At 36.0% G+C, this 27,530-nt stretch overlaps 1 protein-coding gene and 1 long non-coding RNA gene across 3 annotated transcripts in view; both read right to left on the bottom strand.

Moving 5' to 3' along the window:
• The window catches only part of DLGAP1 (DLG associated protein 1), a 252,400-nt gene extending 235,461 nt beyond the window's left edge, over positions 1 to 16,939 (bottom strand). For both annotated transcript variants that reach the window (XM_039706190.1, XM_039706192.1), the window contains exon 1: positions 16,842 to 16,939. The gene's annotated coding sequence lies outside the window, so the exon portion shown is untranslated. The remainder of the gene's footprint in view (positions 1 to 16,841) is intronic.
• Positions 16,940 to 16,988: 49 nt separating this feature from the next.
• LOC120500817 overlaps positions 16,989 to 27,530 on the bottom strand; it is an 87,447-nt gene continuing 76,905 nt past the window's right edge. The window contains exon 4 of the long non-coding RNA XR_005627179.1: positions 16,989 to 17,117. This is a non-coding gene — a long non-coding RNA (uncharacterized LOC120500817). The remainder of the gene's footprint in view (positions 17,118 to 27,530) is intronic.

Below are 27,530 nucleotides of genomic sequence, written 5' to 3'. Positions count from 1 at the left end.
GGTGTTCTTGTGGATGAAAAGCTGGACACGAGACAACCTTGTGTACTCACAGCCCAGAAAACCAACTGCATCCTCGGCAGCATGGCCAGCAGTTGAGGAAGGTGACTCTACCCCTCTACTCCAATCTTGTGTACTGAAGTACTGCTTCCATCCCTGGAGTCCTCAGCACAACAAAGATGTATGCTTGTTGTAGAGGGTCTAGAGGTGGGTCACAAAGATGATCAGAGGGCTGATACGAAGACAGGCTGAGAGACTTCTGGTTGTTCAGCCTGGAGAAGGCTTCATGAACGCATTATTGTGACATTCTAGTACTTAAAGGAGGCATAAAAAGGGGGGAGATGGTGATAAAACAAGGGTTATGTTTTTAAACTAAAAGAAATGAGATTGATTTTAGATATTATATATTAGGAAGAAAATCTTTATTGTGTGGGTAATGACGCACTATAAGAGGTTGTCCAAAGTTATGGACACCCCATCCAAGTGTTCAGTGTCAGAGTGGATGGGGTCCTAGGCAACTTCATCTAGCAGGTTACACCCCTGACCATGGCAATGTGGTATTTGGAACTAGATGATCTTTAGAGTCCCTTCCAACCCAAGTCTTTCTATGATTCTCTGATTCTAGTGAGAGGTGTCTCTGCCCATGGCAGGGGAGGGCTGGGACTTGATCTTTAAGGACCCTCCCAATCCCACAACATTTTATTGTATTATGTTAGTATAATCCACCTATCAAACTGGACAAACAATGCACTTCTCAGATGAACAAACACTCAATTCAGTGCCTACTGAGGACAAAAAGTTATAAAACAATATGTTAATAAGGCAAGATATTTTTTTATCTTTCCTACCTCTCCAGAGCTTTCATAGCCCTCAATCTATGGCAGCATGGTATCACTCTCCCAGCTCTATTTTCACTGACTGTGTATTCCAGGTTATGTTTTCCACTGCATAGTAATTTGAAGTTGCAGAACAACATTATTAATTAATGATTGCTCTTTTTAGAAAATTTTATCTAATACTTTCATAATTGATTAATCACAACATGGATTCTACTGTGAAGTGGAAACAAAGGAGCTGTGCTTTGAAAAAGCTCTCTGCATCCATATAAAACAAGACTGTCTTTGCTTGTATAAACTTTCTTGCTTATTAACTTGCACAGCACATGCATAAACATTCTTGCTCTGCATGATTCAATGACTCTGAATTTTAATAGTCCCTTTAGGTAGAACCACTGTAGAGAAAATGATTTAAGAAGCAAAATAAAAGTCAGTGAACAGTGAGAGAACTCGAGGAATTACAGCTGATATTTCGACTGAAGGATTTTTTCAGAAACATGCAATGTATCAAGTCTGTATGCATTCAGTCAAGAATGTATTCTTGACACAAAGTCTACAAAACATCTACCCAAAGTTAAAGCAGTACCTTTAAGTATTTGTGGCTTTCCAAAAGCATTGACAAAACAACAATAAGAATTTAGTTAGAATTTACATTTACAATTGCTAGAAGGCTTTGCTCTGCAAGCAAATATCAAACTGTCAAATTAATTCCTAAAGACCACAAAAGACTACCATTAACTGCATGAAACAGTTAAAAGCAGATTCTTATCTTCTGTGGGAATGGTGTAGCCAAACAATAAAGGTCATACATTTAATCCCTAACATGACAGAACATTGATATGAAAAGGCTCTGTGTGACTTATTTCTCACTCAGTTTATTCCCTGTTGTTACCCAGTAATTATTTTCACTTTTTTTTTTTTTTTTTAAACACATTCTCCCCATATGTATTTAACTTGGGACTTGTGAAATGGCTAAATTTAGTTGCAGGCATGTTGCCTGGTTGCATGTTGCAGAAGTGTGACATTTGGTATCCAAACTGTGATAATATGGAAAATAGAGAGAAGGGAGTGATTAGAGAAGACAAGGCACTGTAACCTAAATAGGACACTACACATAACACACCTGTATACATTACAGGTATACATTAGATAGTATGTAGAAATCCTTTTTCCTTGCCTTTCTGCCACTTAGGAAGTTACAAAATAATCTGTGCTTGAGTTCTAAAACACATACCAACAGAACAAATAATGAGTCAAAAATGAAAAACTAGAATGCCTTTACTTATGCACAAATGGGTTTTTCTGGATTGTTGGTCAAAAATTATAATAGCTACTAATTGTGCACAGACTGAAGAGGTGTCCTAGTTTTTTGCCCCAAATTATAAGTTGTTCTACATTGATTAATCATACTCAACACCTTAAGTATATTTTCACATAAGTTCTACTCTATAATGGAAAGAGAAAAAAGAACCAAATAGAAAAATCCCAGTATAAAATATTAATAATGAAGTTTCAGTACTACACAATATATTTTTCAAAATAGAGGTATGACATTTTCACATACCTTAGTTTTTTTAGTATGAAAGTCCAGAAAATAATGAAATCTGCTAAATGCCAGCACAACCTCCTGCCTAGCACCTTCCAGATCCATTCCAAGACCTATGAAGCATTTCAATACCACTTCAGCAGTAGTTTGAATAATATATTGTCATGTTATGCAATTTTCAGAGCAAATAATACATCACATACTTGTTAGCAATATTTCCTTCTGTAATTTAGAGTGGTCTGCAAACATCAATATTACAAAAAATGCATATAACAGTTTTTCAGTCTGAGGTTACATAGCAATAATGTAAAAGGTGATATTGTGAATAATATTATCTTAATAATTAAAAGAGGGATGATTACAGACCACCAGAAGAGTGTACTCTGCATTGCAGGTCCTTAGGACTATTAATATCATGTGTTAAGAAATTGCACTTCAGAAAACTGCTAGACTTGCACTTCTGTAGAGTAAATTGCCTTTTATGGAGAAGGATTGTAAAGGAAAGATCTGGTAGTCCTTTTACCCCACTGAAGTCCAGCTATTTCTGTATTATAACTAAATTTTCTCTTGCTAAACAGGAAATGTAGGTTTTCCCTTAAAATCCATTTTCTGCCTTAAAAAGGCAACCCTGAATTCTGTTATATAACAGGCTGAAGCAATGGCAAAAGCTCTCGTCTTCTGCAAACACATTTCTCCTGTCCTTATAATCCAGGACAGGTGATTCTCTTGCTGTAAGGTATGGCTACAGGATAAATTTCATAAACTAGATAATCCTTTTCTAGGGAAAGAATCATCCCTACTGGGATGAAGTGAAATGAGGGTAGAAAAAATGTTTTGCTGCCAGACAGAAGCAGTTCAAGGAGGCTCTCCTGGGAGTGGTGGCACTTAGTCCACACTCCTTAGCTCCTGAAAATGAAGGAGAATGGAAAACAGAAGCATAATAGGAAAATAGGGTCTCTAAAGCCAAGGGGAAAGTACACAGGCAAAACACCTACCAAACACTTTTCTGTTCTACCTCCCCAGTGTGTGCAGAAAAACACACACTGGGGAGGTAGATCAATTAAGAAAAACCCCTTTTTTAAACCACAAGGAGGAGAAAGAAGACATACGAAGAATACTTTCTAGATGCTCTCACTTAATGTCACAAACCAATGATGGCAAATGTGCGCCACATAGTACAGTAATAATTTTCTAATACTTTGCATGGACTGAAAAAGCTTTTGAAAAATATGACTGACTGTGGAAAAAACTGAATATTCCTAATATTTCTATTCCAAAGAACAGGCATAGAGTAAAACATTGATACTGCAGATCTAATTGGCTTTTTTAACTTGTGTTTGAGAACAACCAAAGAGAATGAAAGACAAATTTCTTGTACAAACTGCTTTCAGGTGGATTCTTGTGCTGTTGTATTTCTTTAATCATTCAAGAATAAGTGGATGAAAATTTTACATATTGTAACTCACACAATCAAAATTAAGTTCTGTGCTTAACTAAACATTCTTATTTCTGCTCTACAAAAAAGCAGCCTGCAATTGAATAGCAGTAATTTATTAATTAAAAACAAAATTAAAAATTGATCACCCGATCTCAGATGTATGTCAGTGATTCCTCTAGAGTTGGAGAGAAGGGCACATCTAGAGGTGAGAGTAGGGTAGTCTGTCCTCATAATTTAGGGATTTGGTCAAAACCATTCTTTTATGCTGATATTTCCACAGCCTAAGACAGACCCCAGATTAAACCACTAATTTTGGATGGGTTACCTTGGATGAGATGTACTTCTTAGCACCCTGACTAATGCCACTTGTGGAAAGCATTTGGGAATGAGAATTGAGATTGAAAACTAAATGATGAAGGTTATTAAAGAGCATCTATAAGGCAGGAAAATAAACTTATGACTGGTATCAAATTGTCATTTCAGAATTGTTGCAATAGGTAGTGCCATCACATTTTAACAAAAAAGTAACTAATTTAGAGGAAAATATAACAATATATTCATTGAAGAAAAGTATTTATAGGTGTGGTTATTATACAGCCATCACTACAATTTCTTGGTAGCACATAATTTAAATTGTGACATAAATAGCAAGCAACAACATTTATCAATTGCATTGCTAGCCCAATTTAATACTCATTCATGCTTAGATAAATAGATGATCCTTGGCTAGCCAAAGAATAATAGTTTCTGAGTTATCACCCTTCCTAGTGAGCACACATCTCTGCCAGCCTGTACATTATGCCCCAAGCAGAAGGTCAGTTATCACACCTGAAATCAAAAATTGCAACATTAGCACTGACACAATCTATTTGAGGGCTAAATGATGGCAGGTGCTCAGCAATAGATTTCCCAGAGAAACCCACTCCCTGTAGAGCTTTCTTTGGTTTTACCAAATAAATTACTTCCTTAGCCATGAGCCCACAGTACAGCATGAGAGACAAACATGCCAGTGGAAATCAGCAGTAGCAGAAGCACTGCATTAATTGAATCACACACCTGGATTTAATGGCATGGGTGCAAGCAATTAAAGGCTGTTAGTAGCCCATAAGTTTTCCCGTTTCCCAGAGGTGTTTCAAACACTGCATGCTCCAGTATTAGAACAAAGAGACACCGATCACTCAAGCTTTGTCACCTGCAACAAAACTGCCTTGCTGAGACACCTCTCGTCTCTCTAAAATTGCCATGAACAGTACATGTCCCTTTGGAGATCCGTCCACTTTCAGGACCCTCACATCCATCCTTACACTTGGAAATGTAACTACTTTGTATAATTACTTACCAATGAGTTGAAAGACATTACCAACACACCTTGGTCAGACTTTCACCATTCTGTAAGGGTAAATTTATCTTTTTATTTTGCACAGTGCAGGTTTCCTACTTGCAACACTGAACTATTAAGATTATCTGAATCCAATTTTTTATTGTGTTACAGCTGAATTTCATAATTAACCAATTAAACAGGTTCTGCACCAAAAGAGTACCTTGTTTTCCTAGCTATAATAAGTTTTTTTATGATTGAAAAAAAAGAAATCTATATCACTATAGCTACTGAGATTTAGGGATCTAAATGTTTATTCAGTCCTGTATACAGAAGTCTCATCTTTACTGAAGGGCAAACTGTTGAAGAGATTAAGAGAATTCATCTAAGTTTAAGCAGGATTTGCCAGAATAATATTTGATATATAAATAATTCAAGTTTGAATAATATGCCAGAAATTTGCATTCTGTTTCCCTGTAAGAAGATAACACATCATTCATGCCTCATATATCTTCCCTTGTTTTAGTACTGCTATAGCTATGAGTAAGACCATAAGACAATATTATGCATTTAGAAGGGTAATCAACATTAGTAATATTTCAAAGTCAGAAATTTTTCCTCCTTCTGCACAGAGGTCTAGATGTTCAGCAAAAGGCATTTTGCAAAGTTAAAAAAGAATACCATATCATATTTCTGTAAAAAGCAAAGCTTTAAATTTATTCAAGATTTCCTCACAGAAAATAAATAGTTTTTTATTTCTCAAACATATATGAAATGAACAGTCTGATGACTGTGTAGCAATACAAATTATCAGTAACTGTAATGTTACAATCCATTTCAGTCATTCTAACCAAGAAGGATCTCTGCTGAAATACCAAAATTGTCATGAAGAACCACAGCATAATGATAGTTTGCATATAATTAGTAAATCAAATGGAACTGCACTGGAGACAAAACAGGAAAGCAGTTGATTCAATAAACTGCATTTGTCATTCTCAATATCTTTTACCATTTGGATTTTAATTACAAATCAAGTACTTAATCTAAACTGAAACCAGATAATTCAATTTATACAGGTATGTGTTTCCAGATAGTAATCAGTCTGGAAGGGCACACAGCAAGGGCTAGTGCAGCTGCCCAGATGGAGCTCTGGTGAGACCAGGCTGCCATCCCAGTGCCAGCTGCAGGGCTGTGCCCTGCTCTCAGCATCCCTGTGGGAGGTGCACCCAGGTGGAGGAATTCCTGCCCTAAGTGGCAGAGCTCTGGGAGGATGAGAATAGGCTGTTCTCCAGGGCTCTGTGCTGGGGCCAGTCCTGTTTAGTATCCTCATCAATGATCTGAACAAGGTGACTGAGTGCACTCTCAGTTAGTTTGGAGATGACAAGAAGTTAGGTGAGAGTGTTGATCTGCTGGAGGAGAGGAGGGCTCTGCAGAAGGATCTGGACTGGCTGGACTGGTGGGCTGAGGTCAGTTGGATGAGGTTCAACAAGGCCAAGTGCTGCATCCAGCACTTGGGTCACAACCATCCCATGCAGCGTTACAGGCTTGGGGCAGAGCAGCTGGAAAACTGGAAAAGGATCTGGGAGTGGTGGTCAACAGCAGCTGAACATGAGTTAATGTGTCTCCAGGTGGCCAAAAATCCTGGATTATATCAGAAATGGTGTGGCCAGCAGGGCTAGGGAGGGGATCATATGCCTGTATTCAGCACTTGTGGTTCTCTCACTACAATAAGGACATTGAGATGCTGGAGCGTGTCCAGAGAAGGATAACGGAGCTGGTGAAGGATCTGGAGCACAAGTCCTGTGAGGAGAAGCTGAGGGAGCTGCAGGAATTTAGCCTGGAGAAAAGGAGGCTGAGGGCAGACCTCCTTGCTCTTTCTAAGTACCTGAAAGGAGGTTGTAATGAGGTAAGAGTCAGTCTCTTCTCCTTGTTACATGCAACATGACCAGAGAAAATTGTCTCAAGTACCAGGGGAAGTTTAGACTGGATAATAGGAAAAATTTCTTCACAGAAAGGATTGTCAAGCATTAGTACAGGCTCCTGGAGAAGTGATTGAGTTCCCAGTCCTGGAGGTTTTTAAAAGATGTGTGGATGTGGCACTCAGGGACATGGTTTAGAGTTGGACTTGGTAGTGCTGGGTTAAGAGTTGGACTCAATGATTTTTGAAACCTAAATAATGCTATGGTCCTGTGATCAATTTCTTTAAATATAGGGAAACCACTGAGCAAGTAAATGCAGTCAATATAAAATACTGATACAGAGCTGTATATGTAATGACACATGCTTAACATAAGAAACATTTAGTTCAGGATTTAAAAGCTAAAAATTATTTGTATTATTGATTTTTTTTCTTGTTCCATGACAGCTAACCAATTACTGAGAGAGGACACACTACATGCACACAATCTTACACAGTATCATGTGAAGTAAAGAACAGTAATTGAAAATAAAAAACTCACCATGCTGTCGAATGCTACAGTGGTCAGGCAGTTCAGGATGAATAAATTCTTGTAATAGAAGATTATCGGGATGCAGCAATTATTTTCTGTTTTCTCAGATACCCAGGCTATTGACATCTTGACAAGACGTCAATTTGCTATCAAAACAGTCCCAAGGAGGTATTAATTTCTCTAAACCTAAACCAGATGCTCTCTTAAATAAGGTTATTCCTGAACCTATGCATGCCCTGTTACATTTGGTGCATCACAGCACAGGCTTCTTTGCTTACTGCTGCTGTAAGACACTAACTCTTGTCATGACACTGCTGACTGTTGTCAGCAAATGTCAAAGAGTCAAAGCCAGATCAGAAATCTTGCTGCAGGACAAAGTTCATACTTGTTACAAATTTCCACTAATAAGGATCCTACACTGGTCCAATGGCATCTTCATGGAAGTGCTGGGTTTAGTATCATATCCTGCTTATTTTCTGTGAATTAAAATACTTGCATCCTCTACAAAGTTGGTTAGATATCCCTGTTATATGGCATTGCTTCTGATCTTATATCTAAGAAGCTCTGTAATTCAAGTAGCATTCAAGCCAGCGGTGATACATCTTTCTTCAAGTCATACTGACTGCCTTCAGTCCTCCTTTTGGACAGATTCCACATTGTATATGAAAGAAAATATGTTTTGACCTAATCAGTCCATTTTGTATCTCCTGGAACAGCTATGTTGCCTCATCTCCTTGAACATACTTTCTGAGTTACATTTCCAAATTTAATAGATAGAAAGAAAGGTTACATTTATTTGTTGTTTTTACAAAACCTTTGGAGAAACTAGTTATACATATATGCATAAACATGCATACATCATGCAATGTAAAGAAATGGGATATGAAAATTACATTCTGTGCAAGCATTTCTCAAACTCATTTGAACAAGTCAATAAGTGAACTTAATTTATCAGAAGGCAATGTATCTCAATTTTTATGGTGGCAAAAACCTAACTTTAACTAGGTCTACCCATCTGAAAGCAGTGCACCCTCCAGACCAGAGGGCATTTTTGTGCAGTGCTCAGAAGCTAAAATCATAACAGCCTTATAGAAAAGCATGACACTTCTCTGAGGCAGAGGAGCAAATGAGAGTATATCATTTGAATAGCTGCATTATGAAGCTATTGATGTTAACAAGGACGTATATTACATTTTGGATCACTTACGTTACATTAATACTTGCTCACTTACAGAAGCCAAAACACCCAATCTTCTAACATTACATTTTCATTTTCTCACTCACTAACAAAAAATAATCCAATTCTTGGACACTGGACACCTTCACCTCAAGTACCTGACTAGAATCTTGATCTTCAAAATGTAATGTATTTTAAAATTGGCTTAATTACCATTTTTCTTCCCTCATTTGATATCACAATAATTCAATAAGCTGTGCAAAGAAGAAACACAGCAGTTGCCATCAGTAATTTGTCTAAAGTACACACTGCTTTATCCCCATGTTGGACTTGATAGGTCACATGGAAGATCTATATGATAAGGAGAAATGCAGCAATCTCATTTGTATAATTTCTATTCTGGTAATGATATGTATTTCGTAAAGATGACAAATAGGTTTTATATACCAATACAGCCTGAACAGTATTATAACCCTGTTGTCTTACTGATGTCTTGGATAAACAGATTACCAAAATATCTATGAAATATCAACCACTATGTAAACATTTATCTTTGTGTTTTATATTCAACTCAATCCACTGCTATACAATTATATCCATTTATATTCTGAGTTTGTAACACTGGGCTGACATAGGCCTCTTTTCTTAACTTACAACAAAATGTAAGTTAAAAAAAAATTAAGAAAAACACACAAGTTTTAATTTCATTAAGTCTTAATAAGCATAACCAGGCTACCTATTTTTCTACATGCATTGTTTCCATGTTGTTAAAAGAAAAATAAAAAATAGAATTAAAAAAGCCCCAAATCCTCAATCTTCTAGTTTACTACTCTGTATTTAGATAGCATTTATCAGATGGAATTTGAATTTCTAGAGTCTCATAAAGCTCAGCTTTGTGAGTAAACAAAACTCAGTATAGAATTTGGCTCTGATTCAAATAATACAGTGATCTTCTTCACTCATGGGTGAGCTTTACTTTCCTCTCTGTGACCATCCCATTTCAGATAATATATCTTAAAAGTAATACTAGAAAATTGGCTTGCCAGTAATACTTGTACTGATAACAGATCCAGTTTAGAGGACAGACATATTCCAGCCATGCAGACCCTGGGAAGTGAAGCATTATAAAGAAAGAAAATAGATAATTTCAACAGTCAGGGCTGCAGTGTCCAGTGACAGCAAAATTACTGCTTGTACTGGTGCATGACTGGGTGCTTAACATGTTGATACAGCCTCTAATTCAATGTAACTCTCACGAAGGTAAAATTGAGCCAGTCAGGCACATTCATCTAAAATTCAAGTCTTCCTGATAAGAGAAAAAGGTCTGAAGGAATTCTTTATATAGACAATACAAAATGTTTATAGAAAACCAAGAAATGCTCATCTTATAATTTTACCTAGTCATATTTCAGGACCTCTGCTCAACACACTCAGATCGTGGAGCAGGTCCTGAAACATGACTGATCATTTCTGCTTTGGCAATAAAATCATTTGCTGAAAGCCCAACAGATTCAGAGCAGCTCCTTAGCTGCCATGTCCATGCCATCTCTTTTCCCTACAAGCAGCAGAATGGAGATGAAATAACATTCTGCTGCAACACTAGTGAATCACAGTCATCTTATTAAACAGATAGGGTGCAAGTACTTCAACAGCAATCTCAAGTAGCTCCTATTAGATCAGAACACTTTTTTTCTGTTCTTACATACAAATAAACAAACACACTGACTGCGAATAAAAGAGGCCACTGGGACAGTGCAGTCTAACCTGCTGTGTAACATTACAGAAACTGTCTGATATACTTCACAGTGCCTTCCATCAAGTCCCACTTCTGAATCAGATGCTTTTACCTCTGCTGCATTTCCAGAGGAACCCAAGAGATCTTGGAGAATTTAATGAGTACATTTCAAGGATGTTTGAGCATCTAATTCCCTGAATTGCTTCAGCAAACCTAGACTTAATTCCAAATGAAATCTTTTAAGTTACAAGAATCCACAACTGTGCTTGGTAAATTGTTCCAATGTGTATTTACTTCTGTTTAAAAATATGCACTTTGCTTCCATTTTGAGGTTTAATTTCCATGTAGTGGATTTTTTTTGGTCATACTTGTGAGTCTCAGAAGGTCAATATTTTGTTGCCTTCCACAGAGAGGAAAGTTTCCTGACTCCAGCCCCTCCCCCAATATTGAATCAAATCAGCCATTATTTTTTGTCTCATTTGAACCAGTCTTGTGGTTTCTCCCAATCTCCAGTTTTCAAGAACTTCTTCAAGCACAAACACCTTAACCAAGTATGTCATGGAGTGGCCATGTTTGGAACAGAAAGGTGGCCTTCATGTATTAGGTAATACATTAAATACATAAATAACACCTGAGTAGTGCCTTAACCTGCCACCTGCAGAATCCTGTTACAGCTGGTAATGTACCATGCCCTCAAACACCTTTTCAGAGTTTTGATTTCTGGGATCTAATCCCTGTTTTGTGTTCCTTTATTCTTGTACTGCCTAAGCAAAACATTTGTTTATATAGATACAGGACATACATATAGAATGATACTTTATGTACAAATTCACCCAAAATTTTTAAGCAACTTACCCTCCTCAGTATTTATCACTTCACCAATTTCTGAGCTATTTCCATACTTTGCTTTTGATGAGTTTATATTTTCTTTCACTCCTTGAAATTGTCCTGATTTCCAGGATTTACAAGACTGGAATTTTAGTTGTTCAAATAACTTCATGGGCAGCTTATAAAAATGAGGTACAAAGTATTTAATTGTGCTCATTTTGCAACACTGAAATATTTCTCCTCATTTCTAAAATAACAACAGTACGATGAAATTTCTAGGCTATATTAAACTTCATCAACGTGCTCAGATAAATTAATGCTCTAAGAGCGAAGACCTTTCAGAAATCTTCAATAATATGCGTGTTTATATGTTTTATCTTGATGAATGATGGTTTGTTAAAACATTGGTTACTTTTCCTTTGGTCTTGAGAACACAGTCCCTGCATCAAACATAACTGTGGTCTCTCTCAAACATACAAGCCCTGAATACTAGAATTCTTTGCCATGACCCAACTGTGACCCACCACTATACTGTCCCTTCCCCAAATCATTGGACAGCTTTTTTAAACTTTGTCTGCAGCATGCAGGCTGTAGCTAAAAGGGGTGGCAGGGAAAAGCAGGGAAACAAAAGGTAAGTAGAAACTATACAATAGAAATAAAACAGATTCTAGCAAAGTTTAAGATAATACCCATATGGCAGAGTTTCATATAACATAAAGCTTTCAAGAGACCATAATTTTGTATTACCCAAAGAGCCAGAAGAGGCTACTAATGTACCTTGGCCACACTTCCCCTGTCCAGTAAGAACAAATATATCTTTTTATTTTGCACAGCACCGGTTCCATCCCTGCAACCGTGCACTAAGAGGATTATCTGAATCATATTTTTTTATTATGTTTTTTATGTCACTGTCATAATCATATAAAAATACAAAGAAGACCATATAAGGACAGATCTGCTTCCTATAACCTTTCCGGTGTGAGCATAAATGTGCAGTGCCTGTTTCCATGAAGCCATCAGGAGATGGTGAGATATTTATCATTGTGCCTGTGTCTGCTTATGATGTGTGATGCAAATCAAAGAAAAGCATCTCTCTCTGCATCAGCCTAAAAACCAGTGCCAGTTTCACAGGTTGGTTTGTTTCTAACAGTGGTGAATTATTTCAGGAATATGATTTTCCACCATGGGAGTAAATTGGATTTCCCACTGCGCTCAACTTGAAATTTTTTACTGGAAGAGAATGACAGCAATTCAAGAAATATTCCATTTCTCAGAGTTAATGGTGTCATTACTTTTTGTCCAACCATAAAAGCTTCTTACAGGCATCCACTTTCAGTAGTGTGCACGTCCAAAAATAACCATTCTGAGTGAATTCAAAGACTCATTGAGCCACTGGCATAAACCTCAGTTGGCTGTAGATGGCTAAAGAAAAGTATAGAAAAGCACAAAAAGTTTGAATAATTCTGGTATTTCCTGAGCTAGGGATGACCTGATCTGAGAGACCTGACAAGAATGGTACCTAGCTCTAGCACTGTCCTTGCCTCAGGGATGTCACCCAGCAGTTGTGCTCTCACGTGCATCTCTGTTTTGGCTGGGACTTTCACTCAAGGAAAAGAAAGTCACAAGAACAGGTGTTTCAAAATTAAAGGATCACTTAGCATTCCATTGGATTAATAGGAAGAGGAAGACTAAATTAAAAGGACCAAGATGCTTAAGAATGTGGCCTCACTTCTTCACCTATCTTCTACAATGTCATATTTATCAAAGCAATGGGAGGTGGGCTGGGAATCAGGCAATGATGTCTTGAAGCTTCTTCATCTCTCTTTTCCAGAGACTGTTCATATGAGTTTATCAACTTGTTTACTTTTTAATTTAAATACTATGAAACAGATAAGTTAATATTTTAAATAAAAACAATTACATAAAAATCAAGAAAACTATTTTGTTTAGTACCTTGACATTGTGTGTGTTGAAGCATAACTAAGGGTTTTTTTTATTATTCTGTTTAAATCCTGCAGGTGTAATGTAGTAATGCTTTAAAGACTGTAAAAAACCAACTGATCAGAATGTTACAAAATTTCTCTGTTTTTACAGAAGTTAAGGCCAGCTGTCAAGTTGGGTCAATTTCCTGCACCAATAGCCTATCTTCCACCAAAAAGAAAGGTTAGTCTAGATTTCAAAGGAAGAAGTACCACACTTTTTTTTATAATTCAGTCAATAAATATCTTGATAATACCAACTGTAAAAAGCAGGAGACAAAAGATCCATGTCTGAAATAAATTTTGACACAAAATTGATTATAGCTGTGGGGAATTATTTCTACTAGCTGTGATGAAGGGACATTTTTTTCAGGCTGACACAGAAAAAAGTCTGTGTCCTTAGCTATATCAAACATCGACCTTTCTCTTTATTTTTTTCTTTTTCCCTCTAACTTACATATATTACTTATATAAGCAAATTCATGACAATTTTTTATTACTCAAAGATAAGCCTCTTTGTTAATAACTCTTACCTTACTTATAACACTAATGAAGCTTTTGATTCAATATTTGGCTCTGCATCCCAGCACCTCTCTATTTGCAGTTCTTGATCTTTTCTTCACATTTATAATAGGTGCTGGAACTTAAGGATCTTAAAGGTCCTGTTCAACCAAAGCCATTCTGTGATGCTATGGTTCTGTATCTCCATTTTCCATTATGCCTACACAGATGGTTTGTCAGATTTATGAAATTATTGTTGTCACTAATATACTCAAAGCTAATAATTGTCCAGGAGACTTCAATATTCAGCACATCCCAAAACATGGATATTCCCTGGACTTCCAACTTATTCTGGATGCAAAAATGTTTAAAAGATATCCCTATATTTAATTCTGACGCCTGGTTTTCCCATAAGTAAAGAAGGAATTAGGAATATATAAAATTTGAATTTTGATTTGAAATGTCTATTTATCTAATATACAGACAAATCACTTGTATATCTCACGTTCAATTTAGTTTCTTTTCTCTGATTCATAGCTTTCTATAACTGCTCTGGGAATTGCTATTAAGCTGTAATAAGAAGTCCTGCCTAAATTTTTCTTCAAAATACCTCAAGCAAGTCATAATCAATTTTTTTTCAATTTTCGCAAGAAAACTTTTTTCTTTATATTTGATTGTAGCACCTCTGCCTCATCCAAGCTTTTCTGCTTTCTTAATGTGTTTTAAGTGAGGAAATTTTCTAATTTTTCTCATTACAGCTGTTACTTTCACACCAGCAGTATTAGTAAAATACCTTATGCTTTCCCTTGTACTGCATCAAAAATCATCATATCTTTTAACTGGCAATTTGTCCTCTTTATCTTGTGTCCTTTCCCTCCAAGGAATAATATTTTGCAGAGCCTGAGACTTCCACATAATTAGATCATACAAAACATCCACTACCCTGTCTCCCACTAAGACAAGAGGACCTTAAGGTTTAAATTACTTCAATACATTCTAACTGTAGAAGATCAATTATATTTCTTTTGTTTGGTCTCATTAAAGTTCAATTTCATCCACATCCCTAACACATTTCATTATAGATTCTCTTTATCTGACTTTTTCAAAGCCTAGTCATTTTCTCCCTCATGATAAACATATCTTGATTTAACGGCATCTTTAAATTCTGTCTGCATTTCCCTTGAACAAAATTCACAACAAAAGAGTAGAGTTATATTCACAGAACCATAGTCTGAGCTGGAAGGGACCCACAAGGGCCATCCAGCCACTCTTAAATTATATTGTCAATATATTCCTGAGGAAAATAAGCGGACCACACTCTGTTCTTCTAATAAATAATCAAAGTACCTTCTTCAATGACACAATGCTTTCTTTTACCCGGAATCTGAGGGGAGAGGGTGGGGTTTTTTTGTGTGTATGAAGATGCACATGAATATATGCAAATGGTAAACAAATGTATTACTGCGAAAAACTAATTCTTACGGTAAAAATCCAACTTTGCTTGGGAAGAATCACACCACTGCAAACCTTATGTCACCTTTTCAGTAAAGTTTCAGAGTTCTTCAGAAGGCCAAACTGAGGCAAAGTTAGCTGAACTGATCTATTTCACATTGTCAGAAGATACACACTAGTTCCAAGTCCTACTTTTTGTAGTATGTATGTATCTTAGAAATATATAGTTGCAATGTATAGATACATATGTATACTACATATATAACATGCAGAATCATATCTATATCTTTATCTATCTATATCTATATATATCCCACATATAATAAATCATCATGGATACATTTTATGGCTATGGAAATGTTTCAACACTTTGCTTCTTTCTCTTCTTAAAATTTCTCTTCCATTTACTAAAATAAAAAGCTGCTGGGTGATTAGATAGCATTCTAATTGCAAGAAATGACATTTTTTAAGTGAGGTATCCATAGACATTTTTTGCACCAATGGAAAAAAATGAAAGACGATCACTCTGGAGTGACACAAAGAATATTCCTATGATGTAAAATGTTTCTTAAACTCATGCCCCACTCAGGGAAATTTACAGATTGCAGTACAGCATTATACCTAACTAAACTAAAATACCCATAAGCAATTATATTATTATCATATTAATTTAACATTACAATTAAAATGCATGTAACTGAACTGTAGTGAGTCAAATACAGTTTTAAGAATTACATTTAAAATCATATCAAATTATAGGCACAATGACCACCATTAAAAAAAGACATAAAAAGTCTCCCTGTTTCTAGTGCTTGTATGTTTATGTCTGCCATGTGGTAATAAAGAAACAGGATATGGAACTGATTTCAATTTTTGTCAGTATGATTAACATTGGGAAATACCAATAATTCACTATATGTAGACATTTCACTGCTATTCCATTTCTTTTCCAGAGGCTAGAGGTCAACTTACCTTCAGTGTGTCCTATCAGGTCTCTCTTAGTGTAAAGAAAACCCAAAAAACCAAACCAAAACAAACAGAAAAAAAACCCAAGTAAAAATATCTGTGGAAACTGTGGAAAAGGAAATTCTTTCCCTACCAGAGCTTTTCTATGCTGCTTCCAAGATGCTGCAACACCTTGCCATGCTTGTGCTCTGTATTTTCCTCTCTGACCTCCCCACTTTGTTACATTCCTCTAGGCCAAATCAATCCTTCCTCTTACATTCCCTACACTCTCTCCACAGCTCTAGTATATCCAGCTCTATGGGACTCTACTCATCATTTAAGTTTATATTAAGTTTATATTATATATATATATATTTCTACATTAATATCATGCTTGTGAAAATCATTCACCACAATATTCAAAGTCACCCAATATTAACAGAGTCCTCAGCCAGCATAAATGTTAAATACAAAGATGGGTTATCACATGTGTAATTTCCTATCTACCTTCACTTCTCACTAAAAGGTGAGAGCTAGCAATCATTTGGCTCCCTGCCTTTGCAGGAGGCAGATCTGGTGAAAATGAATAAAAGCAATGCAGAGAGAGATCCAGGAGAATGATCAGAGGAAAGGACTCACCTCTTTTAGTCAGTTTTCCATTTTAGTTGTTTCAATAGTTAAAGAGGGAAGAGATTTTTTTGCACACTCTTTAATTCAGATGTCAGTTCCAATACTTGTCTGGAGAAAATTAATAAAAGCAATGCAGAGAGAGATCCAGGAGAATGATCAGAGGAAAGGACTCACCTCTTTTAGTCAGTTTTCCATTTTAGTTGTTTCAATAGTTAAAGAGGGAAGAGATTTTTTTGCACACTCTTTAATTCAGATGTCAGTTCCAATACTTGGTGCTTGGCTGTTCTGAAACAGAATCAAAGTGTATGGTTAAAACTACTAGCCTGAAACAAGATAAAATTATTAACATGGCAAGGTTCTATGTATTCATTAAAAATCACAGCAATGTTGAGATGTTTTATAACAATGTTCCATGGCAAGGTTTTCACATGGTTCCAAACTCTCCTTCTCTCAACAAAAAAAGAATATTTATATTGCATAATGCTGCGTTAGTGGTGCCATCTCAACCTTCCTAGTCTCCCTGCACAATGCATGAAGAGTTTGTTGGTTCTTTCACCAAAAGATACCAAGACTAGTTACATGTGACTGCCTCAGTAAATCTCTGCAAGCTCACCTTTCCCCCACTCACTCTCTTCCACAACCTTTTCTCACTCTATATAAAACACCATGGAATCCTGCTGCCTGTGTCTGGAAAAGCAGAGGAGAATGGTGAGAAAACCTGAACCACCCAGCTGTATACACCGTGCTTCCCACACCAGCATTCGATGGGTAGTGGACAAAATTGCAATGGGAAGCCACTGCACACTAAAATATAAGATATTTTAAAATTATATAAACTGAAAATACTTATTTATAAGCCATTTCTCTCTCTTGTAAGCAAAATTATATACATGTTTTTCCCTCTTCTTTCTCCAGTACTACTTACTGAGGCTAACAGAAATAAATGGCTTTCCTCTGTGTTCTATATTTGTTCTCTATGAGTCATCTCACTATTTAAGTTTTGTTTCTGATCACCTAATGGTCTAGCCTATTTTATTCTGCCTTTTTTGGGGAACAATTTGAAAGTACAAGCCAGAATAAGTGTGAATATTTTGTCTTGTAAATGCATTTAACATCTCATATCAAAAATTTACTGCAAAGCTTATGGAAAGAAAATAAATTCACAGCTAAAGGTGCATTGATACTAGCCTTGGACTATACTGAAGATTTATCACTACAATATGTTTGATATGTTCTTAAGTTATTTTAATCACTTCATACTCATTCAGAGAAATACCTTTCCACACAACAGTTACCTATTGGGGGCTAGTTGTCAGAAAAAGCAAGTAAAAATGTTCAGAGAAAAAATAATCTGAAAATATTACAAACTTATGCATATAAAACTAGAAGAGATCAACCCAATCAGAGTCTGATGTCCCACTTCCCACAGGCTAAAAAAATTAGATAAATTAATTCCTTTGGAAGCAGGATGCACATCTTAGTAAAACATCAAGCTTTGAATTGAAATTCTTTCAAGTAACCACTAAGAGGAAGGAATAGCCTCTGTACACAAGAGGTGATTATTCCTGGGAATTCCTTGACCTCAAAAGCAGTCAAACAGACAGCTGCAACCTCCTCTTTGTTACTTTTTTATATTTATTGTGAGTCCTGTTGAAAAGATAAACTAAATTCTGACACTGCTTCAGAGTCCCTGACATTACTGTCAGGATAGAAACATTCTAGTGTTTTTAGTGCTAGTACTCCAATGACAGCACCTTGTGCAGAGCTGGCTTTGAGGGCCTGCCTCTCCCTTGAGGTATGTAACTATCTTTAGTGCATATCTTCTTAATTCTAAAATTAAATTTCCAGTTCTTTCTCTGCAGTTGGTCTTGGTTGGTTGTGCATTTTTTTTTTTTTCAGAAGCAGGAGAAAACAACATGTTCAAAGTAGGAAAATGTGACGATCAAACTATCAGATTGGCAGTGGGATCGAGAGAGGTACAGAACTAGAAACTGCTTTTAAATTATTTCAGAAATCCACAGATTTTCTATTGACAGGATCTCTTTTCAGGAAGGCTTTAATTTGCCTATAGTACTGACTACATCCTAAGCATTTCAGATTTTCTGTGAGAGCATAAAATTGACTGAGTATATTTAATTATAGCAAGTAAACTGGATTGATTTTTTCTTATAGCATCTCTTTAGGGAGTTTACAAACATAAATCTCTAAAGGAACAAATCCTCCATGTCTTTAGGAGGAGATTTGAGTTGTGAGGACTTCTCTGAACCCATTGAAACTCCCATACTTGAAGATTTGGTTGAGAACCTTGCTGAAGCTGAGCTCAGATGGGTTTCTCTTAGCTGACAGAATTTGCTTGGATAAGAGAAATGATAACTTGTCAGATGTATTTTGTAATGACAGAGGCACTGAAGGCAGGCAATGTAAAGGTATCACCTGCAGCACCCAAGTGTTAAGCACACTGTAAGCCACTGCCTGAAGTGTAAAAAAGAGAAAATTTGAAAGCAACTTTTTGCAAACATCTAAGTATATATGACAGAGTTTTCAGAGATGGCCATGGACCATCTTCAGTGCTTCAGATTCTGTACAAACAGATGGCACTATCCATGTCAACAGCCCAAACTAAATCAACGTTGACTTAATAGTTTTAAAATTTCTTTAATTCTTCAAATGTTTTGGTCTTTCTTATTTGTACATGTCTATGCATGCTAGCCTTCTCTGACCACTTTCCCTATTTTTCATTTAATCAGAGAGGTACAACCAGAAGAGGTTCACAAAAAAGCAAGATGATGATGGAGCACACAGACTGACTTCTGCATGAGAGACAAATGAATAGAGTAACACTACAAAAAAAGAGAAAATTGAATCACGGAAGATTATGAAAACAACCATAGGACATTAAATCAAGCTGATTAAGAGTCACATCATAAAAAGTAATGCCTCAGGTTTTATCTCCTATATTTTTCAGATTCTGTACTGCTTTAGTGTGTAGTTCTGAGCTTCATATTAAGGGATAGTAAGCTCTCTTCTTCTTCTAGAGAAGGACAGTAATTCCTTCTCTAGCTAGGGACCAAGGACAATCTCAGGCCCAAGAGCATAAACAACATGGACTGAAGAGAGAAAAACAATAAGAATGGGACTTCAAAACATGAAGCTGTAATTGGACAATTAACTCCAATATGCTAATGGACCAGAACTTATAAAAGTGAGAAACCTCAGGACCGGTTGCCCATTTTGTGACCATTTTGGGTTCATCTTGGGTGTAGCCCTGGCTGGGCTCTTGTACTGCCCAAGATGTATCCATTGAGGCATTTTACTAAATACCTACTTTATTCTTTAACTCTGTCTAGCCTCTGCTCTAGGTGAGGCTTTACAAGGCATCCAAAGAAAGAAAGCTGAACAAATAAACAAAGAGGGCTGGCTTTTTCTGCAAAGTGCATTTGAACTGTGGGACTCCTGCCACAGTAGGTTATGGGGAAAAAAAATCATACCTTCAAGAGAAGGAAAAGTGTGGGAAAATTCCATTTCCTCAATTTAGGTAGCTAGAAATGTTTAGAAATATGCAACTCAGAAAGACCCAAAGTTCAAGACATCATGAGGTTAAGAGAATATGTTTGACATGTTCGCATATTCTTTCTTTTGATCTCCAGTGCATGAAACAGGGCATGGGACAAAATATTTTTGGGGTTAATGGTAATTTTTATAATTTTTTGGTGTTTTTAGATAGATTTTGTTAAAAAGAACCTGGAAGAAAATGTGGAAAAGAAAAGGAGCAAAGAGTAACCCGGAACAGGTGCCTAGGGAGGCTGTGGCATCTCCACCATGGGAGATCCTGAACACTCAGTTGAACAAGACACGCCACAACTTGATAACTGCCTATAGTTCCTTACTAGGTAAATTATTCTGTGAATTTGTGAATCTGAGAAACAGAATCTAATCATGTCTGTACCACTCCTGTGCAGAACACCAATTCACAGTGTGACCATTATCATTAAACCAAATTTCAATGAGGAAATGAAGAGCAAGTCTTCAAGTGTTTTATTACTTACTAAACCAGTTGATTTCTCCTCTAAATGATGCTTCTTTACACTCCCAAGGTTCTGCTCGTATGCATAATTTTTAATTAACAATGCATACTGTAAAGGAAATGGATGAAATTTTTGCCTGTTTTTTTTTCACTATTTTTTTCCATCTCTTCTTATGTTTTATTAAAGTAATTCGCAGTGAAGGTGGATGACTATCCATTTTTCTGTACACAATATCAAGATACTGACCTACATTAACAACTCAAATCTGTTCCATTACCAAACTGTACTTAGAGGGGCTTTATACATACTGCAATCTTTCAATGAGGGTGAGTACCTGAGGTGACAAATGGCAGATAACCTCTGATGTTCAGAAGAGACCTCTTTCAGATGATGATTTAGTGCCTATTAAGTCATTAACATCAACATTTTTTTTTACTTTTTAAGCACTGGGCAGGAACCTCACATATTTGCTACACAAATGATAGCAAAATAATAATAATTGCAGAAATTAGCACTGCCTAGTAACTACACGCAAATGAACTTCTAAAAATTTAATTACAACCACACTAGTGTAGTAGTAATGGGAATACCATAAAGCTTAGCAATGAGCAGAAAACTCCGTCTTCTTCCTATAAAGCCAAGACTGCAATATCACACACATTTATTGAACCTCATTTGTAAAATTAAGAGTCTCCCTCAGACAATTAAAAATCATGCTGAGTACTCAGCCACAGTAAATTACGAATATAATTAAGTAAATAATAAGAAAGCCCAAGTCCCTACTTAAACACATTGCCAATTCAGCTAATCCAAGCACAGCAAATATTAATGCAATATTTCAATGTCTACAGCTCAGCTCCTGATCTACAGTAATAATAACACATTAAGGTTTTGTTCATACTCAGAGCAAACCACTTATTTTCCCCAAGACAACTGGAGCACCAGGTTGCCAATAATAAGCTGCTCATATCTTCCATCATCTTGCTCAGGAAGGCAGGCTGAGAAGATGAGCACTTTTAGCCTGATTGTATTTGCCACCAATTATAGAGTCACAGTCTTTTGATGATTCTTCACTTTAAACTGAAAAGAAGCTAACCTGAAGGATTAAAATCAATGCCAATTAAAGGACTCTGCAAAGTGTGATTTTTAATTACGCTGCCTTGGGAAGTCACTACACAATCACTATTTGCATTCCATTATTTCTGCATACAAAGCACAAAAAAATTGTGTCTTGGAAAAACCTTCTGATTTTAGCAGCTGGAACACCAATGAGAAACAGTTTAAAGTTCTGTATTAGCGATAAGCACTATGCAAGAAATGAAATGTGTCTAAAATTATGCTGACAGCGCATGTCACTCACTAACGATGTACACCAGCATTGATATGAGCTAGTGTTTACAAGCTCACAGAGAAAGGATTAAATACAATTTAATTAACTCAAATTTAACTATGTATTTTTACCACGATACAGCAGTGTGTGAATGGCAGACATTTCACTGTCTCACTGCAGTTGTATTATTCTCAGCCAAACCTCATAAATATTAATTGCTTTTGAAACTGAGTTATAAGTCTGCACATGAGATAAAGGAAAAATCCCAAGCATAGGCTTTCCCTCAACATCAATCCACAGGAGGAATAAAATATTCTCTATGAAATGCTCCTGCATCAGCACCAGCGGGAAGTTCTGCAGTCTATTCCAGCTGGAGGTAAATGGTTTTAATTTGCTCTTCATTGTAACCGAAAGAACCAGTTATATGAAGCCTTAATACTTCCAGCCTCTTTCTTAATAAGGAGAAACTTCCACAGCTCCTCACCTGACTACCCCACTGTGAGATTTTTCATGCAGTGTAAATGAAGAATTTGGCTCTAAAGCAGGCAGAAAACTACAAACAGAGGCAAATTAAAAAAAAAAAAAACAACAACAAAACATAAATCCACAATTTTCTGTATCTACCACCACCCCAAGAATACATTTTAACAGAAATAGTTTAAAACCCTAAATTTAATAACACTTTTTAACGTGTTTTGTTCCATTGCTCATGCCATAAAGACAGTTGAAACTGGGCTGATAGTGCATTCATACCAATTTGTTAGTACATTAACAGTTCAGTCAGCGGGAGGGAGGAAGGGAGGGAGGGAGGAAGGAAGGAAGGAAGGAAGGAAATTTTAGGCCATGATTAGTATATATAAAAAAATTAATTGTGAAACACTGCATAGAGACCTGTGGATCCAATTCCCCTTACCATTTGATACATATGTATAGAGAGAAATACTTATTCACACCACATATATGATGAAAATCTCTGCATTGCACCTGCACAGCCAAGTGAAATGTAACAAACAAATCAACTACAATCTTTTTCTCTCATATACTTATTCACCCCTTGAAATTTACAACTAAAGTATCTGTACATCATAGAAGTGGTTGCAACATAACATAGGTTTAAAAACCTATATATTTCCAGAAATATATAGCAGTTCTTCCCAAATTACCCTGGTCTCTGTATTTATTGTACAGCCTTTACATTGCATCAATTCCCTTTTGGGAACAAATGTAGCAGTAAATATGTCAGTAGTGCTTCAAGAATTACTGTGCTTTTAAACCACTCTAAATTTTCATCTCTCTATTCCCCAAAATAACATAATGGGCAGCAGAAGATAATAAAGAAACCCCAAGATTTATTGTTTCTCCTGGTACACAGTCAAAAGTAGACAATTTCAGACTACATCTTCCAGAACCTACATGTGAATTTTAAACATGCCCAGCTCATGATTTTATTGCATGAAATACTACTCCTGCAATCATAAAAAAATCATTTTGCTTTGAAATGCTGAAAAAATGCTTCCAGCCTAAATAGCAATCATGAGGCATTTGAGCAGTTTTTGATACAGAACATGTTAAAAAATGGCATCCAGCTGTTGCAGGAAGAAACTTTCAATTACACAGTTGGTTGAAAATGCACTGCATAGTAAAGAACTCTACTTGTGCAGCACTATTAGGAGTCTGCAAACGGGGGGTTACTTTGATAAACTAATCATACCTTCCCATAAAGGCTAAACTTCTATTACCACAAATCAATCTGTGTAACAGATCATCTGTTGAAGTATTTAAAAGGACATTTGTTTCTCTTTACTATTTGCTGGTAAAAAAATTCTCTCTCTCTCTCTCTCTCCCTCCCTCTCTATTCTTCTTCTTCATGTAATCCAAGTAATTGTGCTCTTGCTGTGGAGCCAAAGCTAAACATCACTGTGTGGATATAACAGAGGCTTTCAGCTTTCCCTACAAGGTTAAAACATCTAGCTAAGTAATGGCTTTCACATACAGTGCACAATTTTTTATGTTCAGACATCATCCATTTGCTGTACATAAAACTCAAGCCTTCAAACCTCCCAAACAAGGCTCCAGTTACACTTGATGTGGAAAAAAAAGCTGTCAACAGAAAATTCATTATCTTTCCATCATGCTATACTGGGTGGTAAAATGAGGAAACTTTACTCCTGTATGAATTCCCACCAAACTGAACTCCTGTATGGTAAATACTCCTGTATGAATTCCCACCAAACTGAACTGTCTTTGTTAGTCAAGACACAGCAGGGATTATGTCCTGCACAGATAAGCATTCCTTTTGTTGGTAGAGAAATTGTCTTTTTTTTTTTTAAATCAGTGTAAACCATGTATTTTTCTGTTTTGTCAAACAGAGCATAAAAGACCCTAAGCAAGTTCAAACTAACTTGTCAACAAAGCTGATTCAGAAGTGTACAAAATAACTGTATATGTCCCAGGCTTAAATTACGGCAAGCGTAAGTTCCTGATGCACATCTAAGCAAATGAAGAGTTACATAGTACAAAGTTTATCTTTATTATGCATGTATGTTTTTATTATTAAAAAAAAATTAACAGACAACACTGCCAGGTTGACCCTAGCAATATTTTCTCTTTATTTTGTGCTAATAAGCAGGGCATATGAAGACAATTTTATGGAATGGTGAATACGGTACATTAGCCCCATTAGGCACATTAGGAGTTTGCTGCTGGCCTATTGCTGTTCTCACTGGCTGCCAATGTTGCTGTTATTTGAACAGGAACATAGGTTGAAGTAAAGAGCTTTTTAAAAAAACCCACACAATGTAATAAGGTTTATTACATCTAACTACACAAACACTGGTTTTCAATCATATTTTTCTGTGACAAAATTGAAAAAAATATCACCTATTCAGGAGAATTTTTATACATTGTCTTTTTTGATTATAGACTTCAAAACATACCAGTATGCAAGAGAATGTCAAAGAGAGAGTACCACCACTCCTGTAGCTGTGTGCTGGTTTTTGCTAATTCATTTATTGACTGCTTGATTAGTTAGTTTGTGCAGTACTCAGGAAATGTAAAACAGTAATAAGTGCTAATTAATCATTTTTATAACATTCAACTACAGCTGCAAATTGTACGAATATAACAAAAAATATGAACTGCATACTGGTAAAGCCCATGCTGCTGGTGAACTTCCTCCATTAGGGAAAACAAAAGGGGAAAGCAGTCATAGGCAGCAATCAAGGGGTTGTAGCTGCAGAAAGCCTGCTCCACAGTGAGCAACAGAAGCAAGAGATGAGGTGAATAAGTGATACTAAAAGTGCTGCCCAAATGCTTGTATTAAGGACAACATATGGCAAAAAAAGGCAGAACCGCAAGGAAAAACGACAATTTCACTGAATTGTAAATGAAAGGTAATAATTTCAACATCCACTGTGACAGAATACTTCAGTGTTTTATTACAAGCTCTGGTGGATTCTGCCTTTGACCAATTAGTGAATGGAATCATTTGTTGCAACAACATTTAGTGCAGTAAGGCTGGAAGTGGAAAGGTGCTCCTGATAATGCTTTCTGATGACCTAATGAACCTGCTCTAACTGGAACAGCAGTTTCTGCTGTCAGAACAACTTAAGAGCTGAGTGATAAAGAGGAGACAACATTTATCACTTCTTCCAAGTCCAAAATCATGCATAAATGGATGAAGCAAATGGAGTGATGGAAAAAGAGCAGGAGAAAGCATCTAGTAGTATGAAACACACACAAAGGACAGAGAGATTTGCTGCTCTAAGAATAAAACTGTTTTGAGTTCTGTGAAAACATGCACAGTGGATGAGTAGAACTTGCACATCATTTATGCCAAAAGTTAAACACCTGATAGTTAACAAGAAAGAGAGAAAGTTAGTTAGACTAAATGCAGGTGAAAAGGAAATACTTCCAAAATACTTCTACTATGACTTTCAGAGTTATACAATGAATAATAATGAGAGTTTAAATGTACAACTAGATAGTAAAAGGTAAAACTAATGGGACAATAAATGAGAAATTAAGTTAAAATTCATCATCATAAACAAGAATATTAGATACCATTATTTCTATTATATCAAAGGTTTTCCATATGAGAAGAAAAGAAAGTTTAATGGAACTTTATGGAGATATGTATTTCCATTTTTTGGTTTTTGATGGATTTATCTTCTTTGGCCTGCCAGTATATGTAAAACAGTCTGCAGAGATGATTTAATAGCACAACATATAAGGGTATTTTCTCATTCTTTAAATACAGAGAATGCTGAAAAATATGATGGATGCATATACTAAGAGACAGAGAAGTCAAAACCATCCTGCTGTACCATTGTTAAATCCATCTAATAATGCCCAAAAAGTCCATCAGAAATTTTCAATTAATTTGCACTGGCACATTATTAGTCCTTTTTATATTTCATATTTCTGAGTCTCCCTTTTCTTAGTTTGGGGAATTACCATTGTTTTAATTGTTTATTATTTATGAACTTAACTTTAAGGTCTAATTCTAAATTTAAGGCAAGTGAGGAGAAACCTTTTTAGGTATTCTGTACTTTATCTTTTTTACCATAACTATGGTCAAGTATCCAGGAATCAGAGTTTTACGATTCTGGAAGGCATTGAGAGCACTATCTTTCAATGGAGAATATTAAAATGAGATGTGAATCAGAGTTGTAACTTAATGATCATGGAATGTCGGAAAAATAACTTAATAAGTTTTCATAAGAATAGGTGATTTTTACTGTCTCTGGTCTAGTCAATCTCATAGAAGCCCCACAGAATTAAGAACATAGCCCCAATAGCTGAATTTTCATGACATGCTACAAAAACTTTTATTGTTTAAGCTTGTAATGACATGCTGGGTGCTACATGGTGCATGACTCACATTCCTAATGAAGATTTTGTAACAAAACTGGCAGTATCCTAAGTATATCTACAGCATTTTCAACAGATGACTTGGTAAACTCTGCATAATGGAAAATAACAACCTTAAGATGGAAAACCATCCTCAGAATATCATCAGGTTGTTTCTTCAGATGGACATTGCCTTTTTCCATTTTTCAGGTAAAAAATTACTGAGACTGAAAATCAATTCTCAGTATGAAAAAATTCCTTTCAACAAATTTTGTGAACAAGTAAAGAGTATTTTCTATTTTCATTTTCCCAACCCACAGAAACATACTCCTTAACCCACTAGAAAAATTCTTCTCCTATTTGGAACTTTGTTACTATTCCCTTTTCAAGTTCCCTTTTTGTTAACTCTGTGTCTCTAAAGTTCTTCTATTTAAAATGCAGTAATATTTATAAAATAACATATTCAGTGATGGATAATTCAGAGATTTTTTT

This window comes from Passer montanus, unplaced genomic scaffold (genome assembly GCF_014805655.1).
Source record: "Passer montanus isolate IOZ18808 unplaced genomic scaffold, ASM1480565v1 scaffold19, whole genome shotgun sequence".
Taxonomy (NCBI): domain Eukaryota; kingdom Metazoa; phylum Chordata; class Aves; order Passeriformes; family Passeridae; genus Passer; species Passer montanus.
The sequence above is the reverse complement of the archived record's forward strand: the minus strand, read 5'-3'. Positions and strand labels throughout refer to the sequence as shown.